At 46.2% G+C, this 18721-nt stretch overlaps 1 protein-coding gene across 3 annotated transcripts in view; it reads left to right on the forward strand.

Moving 5' to 3' along the window:
- The window catches only part of TRAF2 (TNF receptor associated factor 2), a 182760-nt gene that overhangs the window by 77239 nt on the left and 86800 nt on the right, over positions 1-18721 (forward strand). For 2 of the 3 annotated variants that reach the window (XR_011023232.1, XM_068248957.1), the window contains exon 3: positions 17363-17415. The gene's annotated coding sequence lies outside the window, so the exon portion shown is untranslated. The remainder of the gene's footprint in view (positions 1-17362; positions 17416-18721) is intronic. The other variant, XM_068248958.1, reaches the window with a different exon arrangement.

The raw sequence follows: 18721 nt of genomic DNA on the forward strand, positions 1-18721 counted from the left end.
TTATTTCTCTTTGCTTCAAACACAATAGAGGAGTGATAGCTGAGTGAGTTGTGCGCCCCTTCCTACACTGCGCCCTGAGGCTGGAGCCTCTCTCGTCTCGGCCAGGCCCTGCCTGTAATTATAAATCCCAATAGGGGAGCCATGGGAGTAAATGTTAAAAGTACTTCCACTTTAAAGTTTAACCGCTCTGATTTTATTGAAGCACAATCAGATGATAAAATATTGAGATTACATGGAACAAGCGTGAAACAATCTTTTTAGCCAATGAATGTTGCAGCTCTTGCACAACAGATGTTTAACAGCAGAGTTCAACCATGTGAATAATTTCGGAATTTGGACTTTGACTCAGTTAATGTAGAGTTCTGAGAAACTGCTGATATACAGAGTTTAACCCTTAAAGTGTACCAGAGATGAAAGGGGTGAACAGTTTTTTATAAATACCTGGGGTTTCCTCCGGCCCCCTCCTGGATAGCTCTGTTATCTTTGGCCAGTCGGCGCAGTCCACCCGCGGCTGGGAGCGTTCTGCGCCTGTGCAGTAGTACTGCGCAGATGCAGAACGCTCCCGGCGACAGGAGCGGGGAGCGCGCGGCCAGGCCGCACATGCGCAGTATGCCCAACTGGCCAAAGTTAACAGGGCTTCTACAGGACTATCCAGGAGGCGGAGGACGGCGACGAAAGAGCGATCCGGCTGAAGGGGGTTGGAAGAAGCTCCAGGTATGTATAAAACTTTTCTCCCCTTTTTGTCTCAGGTTTACTTTAAGGTGGCCATACAGCTTGCGATTTTTTTTTTTTTTTTTTTTTTTTTTGGGCCGATCATTTATCCGGCTCCATAATTATCGAATCGGATGAAAATTGATGCCACCACAAGCATGTCCGATCGACAATTCAACCAATTTCGGTCTAAAATTGGTCAAATGCATCGGTCCAATATGCTGGTAAATATTGGGCTGATGTGGTCGATTTCGTGCAAGGAGGTGACTGCGTGGGATATCGCAAGCAGCTCAATCCCCGGCCGCTGTCCCTCCCAAATGTTATATGTACACTAAGGTGCATTCAAATACTTTACCTGTCGCACTGCCCCCTAATGTCTGCCATACGGGTCCCATGTGACTACTGCTGTGTAGCACGTGGTGTGTGTGCAAGACATCACACCCGTGGGGCGCATGTGTGATCTCACACATGCGGCCCACGTGCTATAACGCTAGCAGCTACGTGGGGCACCATTGCGGAAGTACTGCGGACTGGTAAAGTATCTTAATACTTAAAGAGACTCTGTACTAAAAAAAAAATGCCCCTGGGGGGTACTCACCTCGGGAGGAGGAAGCCTCTGGATTCTAATGAGGCTTCCCCATCCTGTGGTGGTCTCGTTGTTTAATATATGGGAATGCAGTGTGAAAAAAACACATGAATGTATGCGCTGCAAGTGGAAATGCAGTAAATGTTTAAGACAATACATTACATTGTTGGGGAGTGAATGGAACTATGGAGGTTTAACCACTTCACCTCCAAGGGATTTTTCCCCTTAAAGTAAACCAGAGCTCTAGAAAAGAAAAAAATGTATACATACCTGGGGCTTCCTCCAGCCCCTAAGCTTGGATCGCTCCCATGCCTCCGTCCTCTGCTGCCCGCAGCTCCGGTATCGGGTCCCGTCACTTCTGTCAGTCGCGGCCAATCTGGCGTAACAGAAGTGCGCTCTTTGCATATCTTTCCATCAGCTGCTGGAAATTTACGTAGAAGGCGCACGTCTCCTGCGTAGACTGGCCCCGACTGGCTGAAGTTACGGGACCCGATACCGGAGCTGAAGACAGCTGAGGACGGCAGCGTGGGAGCGATCCAGGCTTATGGGGCTGGAGGAAGCCCCAGGTATGTATAAAACTTTTTCTTTTCTAGAGCTCTGGTACACTTTAAAAAACCAGAGCAATTTTCCTTCTATTCGTTCACCTATAACTTTATTACTACTTATCGCAATGAAACAATCTATATCTTGTTTTTTTTTGCCACCAATTAGACTTTCTTTGGGGGGTACTTTTCGCTACGAATTTATTCTAATTTTGTTTTACCAGGAAAAAGACAAAGGGAAAAATTATTTCTCATTATTTCTCAGTTTTTGGCCATTATAGTTTAAAATAATACATGCTACAATGATTAAAACACACACATTTTACTTGCCCATTTGTCCCGTTTATTGCAATGTTTAAATTTTTTCCCTAGTACAATGTATGGCGCCAATATTTTATTTGGAAATAAAGGTGCATTTTTTCAGTTTTGCGTCCATCACTAATTACAAGCCCATAATTTAAAAAGTAACAGTAATATAACCTCTTGACAGACATATTAACCACTAAGATTCCAGGACGTAGATTCTATGCCCTAATTAGTGCTCCTCTATATTTCAGGACGTAGAATCTACAGCCTGCATTAAAAGCCGCCTCGCATGCACATTCTTGCGTGTGCACATGCACGAACCTGTGAATGATTGCTGCTACCTAATAGCAACAATCATTCAATAAAGTTTAAAATAAACTATGAAAGTGTTATAGTCCCAATAAAATAAAAAGTGTAATTTTTTTTTAAACCCTAGTTAATTTTTTAACCCCAACCTAGCCTACAAACCCATTACCAACCCCCTACAATACCTTCACCTGTTTATAAACTAATAATGACTGCCGCCTGTAGCAATCGAATGCGATCGCTAGGGTGAAAGTTTGGGGCCCCAATGCTCTACAGATGAATCGCTCTCTTGTTGCCTAGTGATGCATCTGTACAGAGATATGGCCCCTGAACTATTGGCCTCGGGAACGCATCCGATCGCCACAAACGTGCAGGCCGGGGATAACGGTCCACCACATACTCAATTAATGATAAAATATGGCTTATGGGTTATCGTTTTAACCGGGAAGGGCTAAACAATTCATTTTTATGTGTTTTATAACTGGGACGTGTCATGTGAATATTAGGAATGTTGAAGAAAAAATTCTGCATTTATACCTAATTTTCCCCCATAAAATGACTATAAAATAAAATTTTGGGAGGAAAATATTACCCAAAGAAAGCCCAGATTGTACTGAAAAAGACAAGATCTATATCACTAAGTAGTTAAAAAGTTACTGCTGTATAAATACGACAAACATTGTTTTGGTTGTAACTATTGGGGAGTGTGGGAGGTTAATTTAAATTGTAGAAAAATGTCTGTTAAAGAGTAACTGTTAGCCCTCAAAGTGAAATTTAAATCTCTACAGCAATGTTTTATTTAGTATTAAAGTGATCCAAAAAGCCAATGCAGAACTTAAAAATCAATATAATTTTGTTACTATGTAGCCTTCTGCCCAAGCTAATGACGCAAAGCCGCATATCTGATACTGATGAGCATGCAGAGCATGCCTATGTCTGCCCGACCCCCCTCTCCCTCCCCAGGACCAGGTGCCGATCTATTCGCACCACAAACAGCTGACCGCTCTGACAGGGAGAGAGAGCGGCAGCACTTCCAGCGCAGCCACGGCGGAGCAGCCGCCACCGTGCATCTCTCTCACATGTCTCACATGTGACTCGGTGGCGGCTGCTCCGCCGTGGCTGCGCTGGAAGTGCTGCCGCTCTCTCTCCCTGTCAGAGCGGTCAGCTGTTTGTGAATAGATCAGCACCTGGTCCTGGGGGGGAGAGGGGGGAGAGGGGGGTCGGGCAGACATAGGCATGCTCATCAGTATCAGATATGCGGCTTTGCGTCATTAGCTTGGGCAGAAGGCTACATAGTAACAAAATTATATTGATTTTTAAGTTCTGCATTGGCTTTTTGGATCACTTTAATACTAAATAAAACATTGCTGTAGAGATTTAAATTTCACTTTGGGGGCTAACAGTTACTCTTTAATGAAAAAAAATGTTTGTAGATGTAATTTTACTATTTGGCCACATGATGTCCTCGCGCATAACGTTCCTGTGCATAGTATTACTACACAAACAGCAAGTAATGCGTGGACGTGCAAGTATCGGTTCTTGTGAATGACTGCGCCATCTCATTGATGGTGTCGGTCATTCACACGGGGACTTTAATCCATGAGTGGGAACTGTGTTCCCACTCATTGATCTCCTGTCTAACCTAAGTAACGCAAGTATGAGCGCAGAGGCGAGCTGGAGTGCACGGCGGCAAGGGACGTAGTAGCTACGTCCCTACGCTTTGTTGTTGGATTTTGCAGGGAAGTAGTTACTCGTCCCGGTGGAGCGGAAGTGGTTCAAGGACACCTGAAGTGAGTGGGATATGGAAGCTGCCACATTTATTTCCTGTTAGTTGCCTGGCTGTCATGCGGATCTCTCTGGCTGCAGTAGTATCTGAATCACACACCTTAAACAAGCATGGGGTTAGCCCAGTCCAGTGTTCTCCCCAGAATTTTTTTCCAGCCAGGTGGCGTGAAAAAGTAGCCGGGTGGGGAGCAACCGGGGGAATGAAGGGCCAGCACAAAAAAAGTGTTACCATGCAACTGGATGTGGGCGTGGCTTGGGCGGAGCTATGACTATGGCAGGGATTAGATTGTAAGCTCCTCTGAGGAAAGTCAGTGGCATGACTATGTACTCTGTAAAGTGCTGCAGCAGATGTCAGTGCTATATAACTACATAATAATAATATGGTAGGACATTAGACTAGGAATATGGTAGGATTAGATTGTGAGCTTCTGAGGACAGTCAGTGACATGACTATGTACTCTGTAAAGTGTGGCAGAAGATGTCAGTGCTATAAATGCATCATAATAAATATGGTAGGATATTAAACTATGACCGGATTAGATTGTGAGCTCCTCTGAGGACAGTCAGTGACATGACTTTGTGTTCTGTGAAGTGCTGCAGGAGATGTCTAAGCTATATAAATACATGATAATAATATGGTAGGACATTAGACTATGACTATGGTAGGATTCAATTAGTAATTAAAGACGACCTAAAGTGAGGGAAAGCAGTTAAATGTTACTTACCTGGGGCGTCTTCCAGCCCCCTGTAGTCCTTCAGGTGTCTTGCTGTCCCCCAGGTCCACTATGTTGTGCACCTGTCACACCATGTGCTGTGCGAGCCATACACACCTTCTCAATTCATTTCCCATGGCCAGCAGCGTTCTGGGCATGCGCAGTTTGTACAATGTCTCAAATGTGCATGCACAGAATGCTGCAGGACACGGATGCACAATTGAGGAGGCACATGGCCAGCTCAGCACATGCGCAGTAGCCCAGCCAGATTGATTTTGGAGGAACACATAATAAAGGAGACTGGGAGGACAGCGAGGGACCTGAAGGACTACAGGTCCAAGGTAAGTAAAAATCTATATTTCTTTCCCTTTCTGTCACTTTGGCCTAGTGCACACCAGAGCGGTTCGGCTGCGTTTTGCGATCCACTTGCGGCTGCGGATACGCTTGGGTAATGTATTTCAATGGGGTGGGTCACACCAGAGCGGGAGGCGTTTTGCAAAAAAGCATACTCCCGGGGTGAGGCATTTTTTGGATTGCGGATGCGTTTCTGCCTCAATGTTAAGTATAGGAAAAACGCAAACCGCTCTCAAAAACGCCTGTTCAAAGCGGTTTTGCCAGAGTTTTTGTTACAGTAGCTGTTCAGTAACAGCTTTACTGTAACAATACATGAAATCTACTATACCAAAACCGCTACACAAAACCGCAAAACGCTAGCTGAGACGCTACAGAAAAAGAAGAAAAAACGTTTCAAAATCTGCTAGAATTTTGCGGATCTGCTAGCGGTTTTTGGTGTGCACCGGGCCTACGTCAGTCAACGAAAACTTCAGTCAGTAAAACACATATTGAGGTTTACTTAAGTTGGCCATACTTTTCTCGACTTGGCGGCTGATCAACCACCCAATTCGATAATTATTATCAAATTGGATCAAAATTGGTGCCGCCAAGAGCATGCCTAATCGACGTTGCAACCTATTTTGGGATGACCGACATGTTGCAAGATGCTGGGCTGCCATGTTTTATTGGTTGTGAGCGATATCGTATCGGGATGAACTACGAAACCCCCAGCGCTGTTCCCCCAAGTGTGTAAATGTGCCCCCGTGTGTATTTCTACATTACCTGTCCTATGTTGCCCCCCCCCCCCCCCCCCCCCCCGCACAGTGCCCATCTGTCTCCAGCTTCTTCCTCTTCCATTTGTGCCTCACGCTGCTGGCGTATAGCACATGGGTGACGTCACATGCCACGCAATAAACGCCTGCAGCATGTGAAGTGCAAATGGAGGAGCAGGAAGCGGCAGACAGATGGGCACTGCGCAGTGGGTGAGACAGGACAGGTAATGTATAAATGCACACACAGGGGGTACATTTATACACTAGGGGTGGGGGGGGGGGCGGATTCGGATGATTCCTGAGAGATTTCAAGCTGAAATCAATCCGGAATCGATCTGCAGTGTATGGGCACCCAACAGAACCATCTCTAATCAGATTTGATCAGAGAGCGATTTGTCTCTCGGTCGAATCTGCCCATCATCGCCAGATGTATGGGCACCTTTACTTTAGCATGCCAGCATTAGGACCCTACAGTCTCATCTCTGCAAGCCCCAGGTCCTTATCAGTTCTGCCAGGAGGGGGGTAGGGAGAAGTTCTGATGGAATGGCTTTTTACACCTGGCTGCTTCCAGAGAACAGGTTCAGAATGGAGGGGAGGGAGGGGGGTACGGGAGGACAGCGTGGCTGCTCTCACATACTCGCACAGAAGCTGCAGGCACATATAACTTTCCTCTCCGGAATCCCATTCGTCGACCCGCAGCTTCACTCACTGTCTGGCTTACTGAGAATCCTGACTTACTAAATGATCCTGGGAACACAGCAGCCGCCTGATGACGACGTAAATAGTCCTGCCCAGTCCATGCCAATCTAATGACCTCGTGGGGGGTTTAAACAAGGTGAAAGCGGACATTTGTTCCGTTTTGCAGCACAGCTGAAAGCGTCTAGGGCAGGGATGTCAAACCGGTCCTGCGAGGGCCGAGATCCTCACACATTTTTGACACAGCTCAAATTCATTGATGGGACTAAATCAGGAAGGGTGTGGTCCATCAGGTATAACACATTCCTCTCTATCTCAGTGCATACTAAACACTGGCATGGATCTGGCCCTCCAGGCCTGGAGCTCGACACCTGTGGTCTAGGGATTTGCGGTGGGTCCCCTAAAGTAGACTAGCGCCGAGAACAGCACTGGCTTCTCTCTTTGCAGGAACGTGCTGTCAGCCGGGCGGTGATTTATAACACAGATGACTCAAGAGCAGAACAGCGCTGGCTTCATTTACAGCCATGTGTTGGCAGCCGGGCTGGGTTTAATCTTACCCGGGCGGCCCGCCCACTTATTTGGCTCTGGGGAGAACACTGCAGTCACACTTCAGTCAGAGCACCTGATCTGCATGCCTGTTCAGGGTCTATGACGAAAAGTAATAAAAGCTTGAACACCCTTTCAACACAAGCGTATGACCATCTGCACGACCAAGCGAACGCAGGACTTTTATTTTCAGTGCACCAACCAACTAAACGACCAACTAATTTGCATATTACACGCTTTGCTGAAAGACAGACTGCACAATATGGCCACATTCAAAACAAGAACAAGTCGTTCAAATGACTTGTGCACATGTGGCCAACTGCACGATGTCACTGTGAAGCTACATACACACGTCCAACTAAACTGCCTGATTATCTTCTGGCTTTAGTGTGTTAGACGATAATCAGGCGTATTTAGGTGTGCAAACGACATGACGAGCGACTGATAACAGGCGTTGCGCCTGATCCAACTATCGGCTGTATGTTGGCCTACGGTCGTCTGATATTGTGCAGTTGGTCTGTGTGTACAAGTGGTTTGAAGGATGTGTACTAGTTTTGAATGCGTAGTCCGTCGTGCGCATTATGTAAATGAGTTGGTCATTGTCCGTCTAGAGCAGGCATGGGCAAACTTGGCCCTCCAGCTGTTAAGGAACTACAAGTCCCACAATGCATTGCAGGAGTCTGACAGCCACAGTCATGACTCCTAAAGGCAAATGCATTGTGGGACTTGTAGTTCTGTAACAGCTGGAGGGCCGAGTTTGCCCATGCCTGGTCTAGACCATACATGTCAAACTCTTGCCCGCGGCCCAAATCTGGCCCTCAGCCATTAAATTTGATCATCAAGTGGTTTCCCCACTTTGCATTATGTTTGGCCCATTCTAGACCACCAGGGAAAGCACTAGATACCAGGGAACTGTATAGGGGAGGGATTAGGGGCAACCTGGGAACTTTATAATAGAGGGAAGGTAACCAGTAGACATTGAGGTCGGCCCTTGACTAGGTTCCAGTGTACAACTTCGGCCCACTTTGTATTTGAGTTTGACACCCCTGGTCTAGACGTGTGGAGGTCATCAGGTTGTGCGTGCGGTCGTGTGCATGTTTTGCATTCATTGGGTGTTCACGGGCAAACTGCCAGTTATCAGTCACTCGTCTAGTTGTTTGTCAGGCCTACACATGCCCAACTAGCTTTCAACAGACCAAGTTTGGATGATAGTTGGTCAGAATAGTGGCACGTGTGTACGAGTCTTATGGCCCATACTCACGGGCAACTTTTTGGCCTGTCGCCAGCACACGTGAGCGTGTGCGCGACAGGCCGGCGACAGCTCAGCGCCAGGTCCCTCCGCATACACACGGCGGAGGGACCTGGCAACTGATTCTGCGGAAACTGTCGCTGTTGCTCCTCCCCCCGCCGGAAGCCCAATGCATTTCTTATCTTGTTGCTGTCGCCAGTCCGCGTACTCACGCGGACTAGCGACAGTTCCGGCGGAGTTGCGGCGGCGACTGTCGCCTGGCGATTGAGCGGTTCAATCGCCCGGCGACATCAGCGACGGTTCGGGGTGCGTTCCTGTGCAATGCCGCATACTCACGGGCGACCTGTCGCTGCAACACGCGCGCGCCGTGTGTTGCGGCAACATTTGTAGCCCGTGAGTATGGGCCATTAGAGGCAGAGGATCAGCAGGACAGCCAGGCAATGTGCATTGGTTAAAAGGAAATTAATATGTCAGCCTCCGTATCCCACTCAGTTCAGATAAAGCTGATAGGAGCTTTATGCCTAGGCATGCCTCCATGAGTGCTTGGGTTGTTTCTTTATATCCCTGATGTTCAATTGAGTTGTATGTAAAAGGAAATGCTTTTGTCACGGGAAATGATTCCCCAGAGTCAATAATGTACATTACAAGGATGTTTGTAACTCTTTCATCATGGTTTGTTGCAGGATAAGTCATTCCAAGGGTTTTCCCCAGCAGGAAATGCCAAACTGACGGGTCATCCTGCTGCAATGATTGATAATGTTGTTCTCTTATGAAGTTACTTCACGCAGGATAATGGGAGTTTCTGGAGAGTATGGGTTCCAAATGAATATTTGAGTTTCCAGGGCAGATTTAGTGTCTGTTCCCACTTGTGTGGTATACGCAGCATTTCCCCACATCTGAGTCACACGGGAAAAGCTGCCTGGTAGGCTGTCTAACTCATATGTCAGTGTGATACTGGACAGCGTGCTGCAGTTTAAAGGGAACCTTAACTGAGAGTGATATGGATGTTTCCTGTTAAACAATACCAGTTGTCTGGCAGTCCTGCTGATCTCTATGGCTGCAGTAGTGGCTGAATCACACCCTGAAACAAGCATGCAGCTAATCCAGTCTGACTTCAGTCAGAGCACCTGATCTGCAGGCTTGTTCAGGGGCTGTGGCTAGAAGTATTAGAGACACAGGATCAGCAGGAGAGTCAGGAAACTGGTATTATTTTAACCTTCCTGGCGGTAAGCCCGAGCTGAGCTCGGGGTAAGCCGCCGGAAGGCACCGCTCAGGCCCCGCTGGGCCGATTTGCATAATTTTTTTTTTTGCTGCACGCAGCTAGCACTTTGCTAGCTGCGTGCAGTGTCCGATCGCCGCCGCTACCCGCCGATCCGCCGCTATCCGTCGCGCCGCAGCCGCCCCCCAGACCCCGTGCGCTGCCTGGCCAATCAGTGCCAGGCAGCTCTATGGGGTGGATCGGAATCCCCTTTGACGTCACGACGTCGATGACGTCGGTGACGTCATCCCGCCCCGTCGCCATGGCGACGGGGGAAGCCCTCCGGGAGATCCCGTTCTTTGAACGGGATCTCCGGATCTCCGATCGCCGGGCGATCGGAGGGGCTGGGGGGATGCCGCTGAGCAGCGGCTATCATGTAGCGAGACTTTGTCTCGCTACATGAAAAAAAATAAAAAAAATAAAAAAAAAAAGATTTGCTGCCCCCTGGCGATTTTTTTGCAAACCACCAGGAGGGTTAAAAGGAAAAATCCATATCCTTCACAGTTTAGGTTCCCTTTAATGCCGCAAGCATCTGATTCCCTATAGCTGTGCATGGCAATAGCGATGTGGCTGCGGCTTTGCAGCGGTATGGGTGATACCGATTCGGAAACGGACACCATATCAAAGTGTAAGTAGGGCTTTAGACACTCACAGCTTTTTTGCAAACTCAGATGAAAAGATGTAGCTTTAATAACCATAAATCAGTTTTAGGGCCGGTGCACACCAAAAATCGCTAGCGTAATCTGTGCTTTTTGAAGTCATTTTTTTCTCGGTATGTGCAGAGCGATTTTCTAAGCATGCCGAGCGATTTTTGGAGCGTTTATTATTTTTTTGTTACAGAAGCTGCTCTGTTACAGCGTTACTGTAACTAAAACGCTTGGAAAATCTCTCTGATATAGCGCTTTTCAGAGCGATTTTCCACTTTCCTATACTTAACATTGAGGCTGAATCGCCTCAGAAATCAGCAGAGAAGCTGCAGGACCCGCGTTTGCGTTTGGGAGAAAATCGCATCACTCTGGTGTGAGCCATCCATTGAAATACATTAGCCAAGCGCTTTTTAAAGCGCTGGCGATTTTTAAAGCACCCAGAAGCCCATATTCTTGGGTAGCGCTGATGAATTCTAGCATATTTTTTTTAGAGGCCCTGTAGTGACACATTCAGGATACCCACTTTTATGGTATTTTCCTGGTTTCAGCATCAGAAACACTTCCTGTAGCTGTACATTGCTGTTCATTGGTGTGTAGCCCTAGCCCTGTCACAGCCTAGGCAATTTAGCTATGCTTAAGTTTCTTCCCAGAGCATTATGGGAGACCAGGTATTATTTCTGCTGGCTTAGTAAACAAACATTTCGCAGAGCTGCACCTGCCACCACCCGTGATAAATGTCAGAATGTAAATCAGGGAGAGGAAAGATTCTACAAGGGGCAAACGCTAACTAAATCATTTATAAAGTAATCTTGTAAAAAATAAGCAAAGTTATTCATTATTTTGTTTTCACTGCAGTTCCTCTTTAAAGAGAACCAGAGATGAAGCACCCTCTTGTATTTTACCTTATAAATCAGTGGGAACATGACAGTAAACACCTAATCTGCCCTTTGTTTCATTGTTCTCTGTGTAATCTGACTGTAATCACCTCTGATAAGAACCCCGACTGAGAAGTCAGGCTGCTCCGTCTAGCTTTGCTACAGAAAGATTATAGCTAAGTCTGTCTCCTGTGGTGTTATTTCAAGCCCAAGCCTGCCCCCTTGTGGCTTTGCTATAATGACTCAGCAATAATCATTCCCAGCAAAGCCAGATTTAATTGCTCAGCCTGGGATTCTTGTGACTGCTGCTAACAGACACTTTTAGCAGTGAGGAGGAAACAGAGAGCATGGTAAGTGTTTTCTCTAATGTTCTTACTGATATATATGGTAAAATACATGAGGGGGCTTCGTCTCTGGTTCCCTTTAACGTGCACCTGAAGTCAAAATTATCCACTTAATGACAAGCTGACTTAGAGAAACGTCCTGCTAGAGCAGCGGTGGCGAACCTATGGCACGCGTGCCGGGCCCGGAACGCGTAGCCTAATCTGCTGGCACGCCACCGCTGCTTATGAACTGGCCGCAGCGTCTATTAGACGCCGCCGTGCCAGTTCATGGCCCGCAGCCCCGCAGTCTCCCGGGAGGCAGACCAGGGCTACGGCAAGATGGCCGCCGAAGCCCTGTACTGGAGACTGTCTCCAGTACAGGGCTTCGGGCGCCATCTTCCCGTAGCCCTGCACTCTGCCTGTCAGCGGCAGCGCGGGAGACTCAGCTGCAGAAGGAACGTCCGGGGGAGATGCGCGCCAGAGCCCAGCCGAGAGAGAAGACTTCTGTCAGGTGAGTACATTACTTTTTTTGCAGGTGAAATGCGGCCCACTGTTATTTTCTGCTAAATGCTATGTTTCCCACATTGTGTTTATTTACTGTGAAATGCTGCCCACTGCGTTTGTTTTCTGGGGAATTGTGGCCCGCTGCGTTTGTTTTCTGGTGAAATGCTGCCCGCTGCGTTTGTCTTCTGGTGAAATGCTGCCCGCTGCGTTTGTTTTCTGGTGAAATGTGGCCCACTGCGTTTGTTTTCTGGTGAAATGCTGCCCGCTGCGTTTGTCTTCTGGTGAAATGCTGCCCACTGCGTTTGTTTTCTGGGGAATTGTGGCCCACTGCATTTGTTTTCTGGTGAAATGCTGCCCGCTGCGTTTATCTTCTGGTGAAATGTGGCCCACTGCGTTTGTTTTCTGGTGAAATGCTGCCCGCTGCGTTTGTCTTCTGGTGAAATGCTGCCCACTGCGTTTGTTTTCTGGTGAAATGTGGCCCACTGCGTTTGTTTTCTGGTGAAATGCTGCCCGCTGCGTTTGTCTTCTGGTGAAATGCTGCCCACTGCGTTTGTTTTCTGGTGAAATGTGGCCCACTGCGTTTGTTTTCTGGTGAAATGCTGCCCGCTGCGTTTGTCTTCTGGTGAAATGCTGCCCACTGCGTTTGTTTTCTGGTGAAATGTGGCCCACTGCGTTTGTTTGCTGGTGAAATGCTGCCCGCTGCGTTTGTTTTCTGGTGAAATGTGGCCCACTGCGTTTGTTTTCTGGTGAAATGTGGCCCGCTGCGTTTGTTTTCTGGTGAAATGTGGCCCACTGCGTTTGTTTTCTGGTGAAATGCTGCCTGCTGTGTTTGTTTTCTGGTGAAATGCTGCCCGCTGCGTTTGTCTTCTGGTGAAATGCTGCCCGCTGCGTTTGTTTTCTGGTGAAATGTGGCCCACTGCGTTTGTTTTCTGGTGAAATGCTGCCCACTGCGTTTGTTTTCTGGTGAAATGCTGCCCGCTGCGTTTGTTTTCTGGTGAAATGTGGCCCGCTGCGTTTGTTTTCTGGTGAAATGCTGCCCGCTGCGTTTGTTTTCTGGTGAAATGTGGCCCACTGCGTTTTTCTGGTGAATTGTGGCCCACTGCGTTTGTTTTCTGGTGAAATGTGGCCCACTGCGTTTGTTTTCTGGTGAAATGTGGCCCACTGCGTTTGTTTTCTGGTGAAATGCTGCCTGCTGTGTTTGTTTTCTGGTGAAATGCTGCCCGCTGCGTTTGTCTTCTGGTGAAATGCTGCCCGCTGCGTTTGTTTTCTGGTGAAATGTGGCCCACTGCGTTTGTTTTCTGGTGAAATGCTGCCCACTGCGTTTGTTTTCTGGTGAAATGCTGCCTGCTGTGTTTGTTTTCTGGTGAAATGCTGCCCGCTGCGTTTGTTTTCTGGTGAAATGCTGCCCGCTGCGTTTGTTTTCTGGTGAAATGTGGCCCACTGCGTTTGTTTTCTGGTGAATTGTGGCCCACTGCGTTTGTTTTCTGGTGAAATGTGGGCCACTGCGTTTGTTTTCTGGTGAATTGTGGCCCACTGCGTTTGTTTTCTGGTGAAATGCTGCCCGCTGCGTTTGTTTTCTGGTGAAATGTGGCCCACTGCGTCTATTTTCTGGTGAAATGTGGCCCACTGCGTTTGTTTTCTGGTGAAATGTGGCCCACTGCGTTTGTTTTCTGGTGAAATGTGGCCCACTGCGTCTATTTTCTGGTGAAATGTGGCCCACTGCGTTTGTTTTCTGGTGAAATGTGGCCCACATTGCAAGATTTTCTGCTGAAATGTTGCACACATTGCGTTTATTTTCTGGTGTCTGGGGTAACTGTTGCTGCATTTATTATTAAGGGCTCATTCACACTACAGAACGTATGCACGAATGCGATTTCATGCATGCGCTGCCAACGCACAGGGATCGCACGGAATGCACGTTGTGGTGCGCTAAAGTGTGGACGTCGGCAGCTGTACCCATCGGGGAAACGTATGCGATGTGCGTTAAAATGTTCCCAGATGCGTTACGACGTAACGCATGGGAACGCACACCTGTAGTGTGAATGGTAACATGGAAGTCTATTGACTTTCATGTTACCATATAAATCTTACATTATGTGCGTTGCGTCAAAACTGACCGCGCAGCACATAGTGTGAATGAGCCCTTAATGGTCATAGTTGCCTATATTTGCTGCTTTGGTGGTTACGGCGGGTATAAATAGCATCATACAGTTTCTGCACACCCATGATGCGAATCCTCGTTTCACTACATCATGGCGGAAACACTGCTTTCTTATGCCTCGCTGTTACATCATTACGTTAGCTCCGCCCATACAATATCATGGCCACGCCCATTTTTTGCCGCTGCGCACGCCGCATTGATGCCCCCCATTGGCACTTGGAGGTAAATAAGTCGGTGTTAGGTCGCAGTTTGGGCACTCGGCCTCTAAGAGGTTAGCCATCACTGTGCTAGAGCCTCTTAATGGCTCCAGGAAGTTTTTATAAGTCAAACAGTGCTGCTGCTGCTGTGCGCGCTTCTGCGTGTGCACGTGCATTCCCATGCACGTGAAAATAGTGAAAAAAAAACCACCAAAGAAAAAAAATCACCTTTATTTCCAAATAATATATTGTCACCATACTTTGTACTAGGGACATAATTAAAATCTTGTGATAAATTAAAATCTTGTAATAACCAGGGCAAATAGGCAGATGAAATGTGTGAGTTTTATGCACAGTAGCAGTGTTTATATTAAAACTATACGGGGATGAAATTGGAGAAATAGTATTTTTTCATTTTTTCCTTGTTTTTCCCTTTAAAATGCATAGAAAATAAAGTAATTACTGAAAACAAATAACACCAAAAAGCCCAATTGGCGGTGAAAAAAACAAGATATAGATCTCATTGTGATTAGTAGTGATTAAGCGATTGGCAAATGAAAGGGATGAGCACTGAAAGGTGAAGGAAGAGGACCGAGACAGCAGCGGACATGACAAATAAAGTATTCATGCGCAGGCACAATGGGGGGCACACACTAGGGGCGCAGCGTCGTCGGAGGTGAGGCGACATCATGAGATCGATTCCCAAAGTTTCATTCAGAGACGTCTGTCTCTTGGTCGATCGGCTGTCAAAATCGCTAGGTGTACACTTGACATTACACTTGACATTATCTTTGTTTTGCTTCCTTAAATCCAACATCAGATTAATTAAAGGACAACTGAAGCAAGAGATATATATGAAGGCTGCCATATTTATTTCCTTTTAAGCAATACCAGTTGCCTGGCAGCCCTGCTGATCCTCTGCCTCTAATGCTTTCAGCCACAGACCCTTAACAAGCATGCAGCAGATCAGGTGTTTCGGACATTGTCACACCTGACAGGATTAGCTGCATGCTTGTTTCTGCTGTCACTTAGACACTACTGCAGCCAAATAGATCAGCAAGATGCCAGGCAACTGGTATGGTTTAGCAGATATTAAATATTATAGCCTCCATATCCCTCAGTTCAGTTGTCCTTTAAAGCAAATCTGTTAGGAATAAAATGATATGTTAGTTACCTAACTCGGTAGTGGGAGGCCTGGGGATGGTCCGGAGATGTCCCCCATCCTCCTCTGGTCCACCGCTGCTGCTTGGGACTTTTCTTTTAGCCATTCTTCCATTCTTGTAGGAGCGCGTACATCTGGACAGTGGCGAGCATGTTCCACGCATGCGCAGTAGAATGAATTCACTTGTGCATGGAGGAATGATCTGTGCAAGAGTGACTTCGTTCTAATGGGCATGCGCGGACTGTACTTGTGCATGCGCAGTACGGGTGTGCTCATGTTCTATGGAGCCGCAGCCTTTAATCAACAGCTCTTGTCAAATATGTTCAGAAGGACCCGGGGCTGGGCCGGTGAGCTTAAGGGGGTTATGGGAGGTCTCTGGACTATCCAGTAGCTTCCTAGTACTGAGATAGGTGGCTTTTCTTCTCCTGAAACTCTTCTGGTATGCTTAATGGTGTCCATACACGGGGTGTGTGGGTATATATATATATATATATATATATATATATATATATATATATATATATATATACATACATACATACATACATACATACATACATACATACATACATACATACATACATACATACATACATACATACATACATACATACATACATACATACATTCAATTTTCACGGTTTTTTTTTTCTACCAAAACGATTGAATCACAAGAAAGTTGAAAATATCCTGTTTTTCGATCAAGAAAAACGAACGATATTCCCATTTTTTTTTTTCCCAATAAAATTCTGATCACACATGTTGTAAACCCTTTTTATATTCAATCTAATGAAATTATGTAATCACCCCCCCCCCCCCCCCCCCTCCAAAAATAAGGAATAATTGTACCATGTATTTGCACCTGTAAGTGGACCTGAACTCCTGAACTTCCTCTGCTCTAAAAGAGGGAGTATAATAACCTCTAAAGTGAACCAGAGACGAAGCGCCCTCATGTATTTTACCATATATATATTATCAGGTCTGATAGGAAACAAGCTGTGCAGTGAAGGATGAAACAGAAAGCAGGGTAGGTGTTTTCTCTAATGTTCCCACTGATATATATGGTAATATACATGAGGGTGCTTTGTCTCTGGTTCACTTTAAAGAAAAATATTTCTTTGTTACAGCCTACAGAACTCTGCAGCATGTCTACTTCCTGCTTTCATGGAAGCAGACATAGGGTTAACATCCTGTGTTTACAAATTAGCTGCTCTGCTGAGGCAACCAGTTGACACAGATGAGAGAGCAAATTATGCTTGTGATTAGTCACAGATGATGGGAATTAGACAGGCTAAACTCTATAAATACATACAGGGTGCATTTATTATTTTATTTTTTTTTCTGTCCTGTGCAATAGTTCAGGTCCACTTTAAAAAGATGGAATTGCAGCCCTTACCCATCCCTTTTACTTTGTCTCCATACTTGATCTACACTCTGTTCATTCTCCCCCTCCAGCGGTCATCTATACTCACCTATCCTCCCTCACAATTAGCTGGTTTCATTCTGCATGAAATAGAAAGTAATGACTTATTGAGGATTGCAAAATGGAAAGTAGAACTAAGCTGATGGCTCTAGCATTGGCTGCCAGACTACCTTGAGCTTTTGTATCTGTCAAGGTCTGCAGTATTTTATCCATATAAGTTCATTCTGTAGTGTGTGTCTATTTATGGAACGTTTTCTATGCCACAGGTGTAAAGAACGGCTTTCGTCTCTTGTGAGGTCACGGGATCCTTGAGTTGTGAGTAAGTTTGACTTTTATTTCCTTCTTATACACTGGTCTTTCCCCTTTTTGTGTCTTGAATCTGTTATACATTTTATTGATCATGTTGCAGTTGTCCCTGTAATTGCTGTCTGCCAGTTCTGTATTTTTGTGCCAGTGGCTATATTTCGTGTATACCATTGTCTGTATTAAGTACCCCATGTTTGTGTTCTACTTTGTACAACACCACAGAATATGTTGGCACTTTATAAATCAATGCGAAATTGACACACAGCAGATCCCGAATGTGTGCCCCACAGCAGATCCCGAATGTGTGCCCCCAAACACCCACACATGGATGCCCGCTAGTACTCAATTGCACCGCTCGCATGGCAAAAGCCGCGGCTGCGCACCTGCGCATTTGGAGTTTTGACATGGACGCAGCCCATGGATGAAAAATCCTGGGCTTTTATTAAATGGGATAATAATCTTTTGGGCATTGGTTTTTGTTTGATCATTTACAGTTCAATCTAGACTTTCTTTGAAAAAAAAATACTGTCCAATAAATGTTTTTTTCCCTTAATTTTAAAGAACAACTGAGGTGACGTGACCTGAGATAGACAATGGGTATGCACAGTGCCAAGCACACAAATAACTGCTGTGTTCCTTTTTTTTTCTTTCTCTGCTTGAGAGTTAAACATCAGGTATACAAGTGACTGTTTCTGTCCGGGTTGGGACCGGGTCAGACTATAGTATATCCCTTACGGATAAGTGCTTACAGCCATAAAATACTTTTCTGTCAGTAAATGGCTTCTGAGAGCAGGAAAGAGATAAACAGGATCAATAATTCATAGATTTGGGCTCTAGCATACCTCAATGAAGGTGTCATTGATCAGAGACCAGGAAACCGCAAAAACTAGATTTAAAGAGAAACTCCGGGGAAAATAATGTAATTAAAAAAAAGTGCTTCATTTTTACTATAATTATGTATAAATTATTTAGTCAGGGTTTGCTCATTGTAAAATCCTTCCTCTCCCTTACTGCTCTGACGGGGGCACATTCTGAAGGGGTACCATCTAAGCATACTACTCTGACGGTTGGAGGGGTCACATTCCGGAGGGGGAACCATTGAAGCATACCACTGGGGGGTGAGGGGGGGGGGGGGCATTCCGGAGGGGAGAGATGAGACATCAAAGAAGACGACATGCTTTGCTTTAGGGGTTGGCTCCACTCTCCCGGCCACACCAGAGGAAAGGGGTAACGAAGTACCTGACAACAGGATCACTCTGCCAGCAATCCATCATAGAACTAATAACAGTCCCAATACACCTCAGCTCTCACACATCAGA

Source organism: Hyperolius riggenbachi, chromosome 8, assembly GCF_040937935.1.
Source record: "Hyperolius riggenbachi isolate aHypRig1 chromosome 8, aHypRig1.pri, whole genome shotgun sequence".
Taxonomy (NCBI): Eukaryota; Metazoa; Chordata; class Amphibia; order Anura; family Hyperoliidae; genus Hyperolius; species Hyperolius riggenbachi.